Source organism: Heterodontus francisci, unplaced genomic scaffold, assembly GCF_036365525.1.
Source record: "Heterodontus francisci isolate sHetFra1 unplaced genomic scaffold, sHetFra1.hap1 HAP1_SCAFFOLD_58, whole genome shotgun sequence".
NCBI lineage: Eukaryota > Metazoa > Chordata > Chondrichthyes > Heterodontiformes > Heterodontidae > Heterodontus > Heterodontus francisci.
Window position 1 is genome coordinate 9,630,644 of NW_027142006.1, and position 1,184 is coordinate 9,631,827.

Below are 1,184 nucleotides of genomic sequence, written 5' to 3' on the forward strand. Positions count from 1 at the left end.
TTCCTCTATTGAATGAGGAAGGAGGTATTTGATCAGAAATCAACTGGATTGTGTACCTTTGAGAGGGGATTTCTGCACCGTCAGGGCTGGAAACAGGAGTGAGTGAAAGACAATGTGTGGAGTTTGATTTTGTACAGAGGGAGAGCAAATCTAACAGGACTGTGAGATATTGGCCTGGATTTTACAGCCCCAATAGCGGTGAACTCTTAGACTTTCACTGCTGTTGAGGGTCTGAACAGCACTGCAACTGCCGGTACATGCACACACTAACACCAGCATCTGGAAGTTGTGGTGGTGAGAAATGTGCTTAAAAGGAGCCTCTGATCATAATCGCACCAGCCCACTCTTCAAAGTGACAGGGACCTGTAGTTCAGCAATTTGGGCTCATTGCCCACAATGTACCCTGATTTTTACCTGGGTTGGATTAAAGCCGGTACCAACAGGCTCTGGGCCGCTCGGGAAGGACTTTTCTGTTGACACAACAGCTCCACTATTCCAGGAAGACACCGGCAGCAGCAGGGGTCAACTTTCAGAGGGAATTCAGACATTTTAAATGTTGTATTTTATTTCTTAATTGTATGTAACTTTTTAGCATAGCCTGATCAGAGTTCTTAAATTTACATCTGACTTTTTATTAACAAGATTGAAGTGCTTTGAAAAGATCTCTAAATGTATATGACTTTTTATCAAGATTTACTTGGCTTCTTTGTAAAGACTCTTGAGCAAGATTGAAGTGACTTTTAAAAACTACATCTTATCCTTTAAAATCCTGCTTCCATGTAAATGACATTGGAAGATGACTTCAGAATAGCTTAGACTATCTTTCTAACAGGTACTGCAACAGCTTAAGACCTACTTTTCTGCAAAAGCTGGTGAATTACCTTCCGGGAGCGGAGAGGAGCGGAGCGGAGCAGACCTATATGGACCGATATGAGGAGAGCGTTGAGAGCGGAGCCTATAAATCCAATCCGAGGATCGAGGCCCAGTCTCTTCCCTTCCAGGAGTGGAGTGGAGCTCTTCCAGTGTGCTGGAGTTTTGAAAAAAAAGAAGCCAACTGTGATGTCAGAGGAGAGCTGCAAGGTGATTGGTTGGTGAGTCACTGCTGTTAGCGTATTTAAATATCTTAAAGAAAAGGGCAAAGTTTTTTTACTTGAAAAAATAACCTCTGCTGATAAGATGAGTAC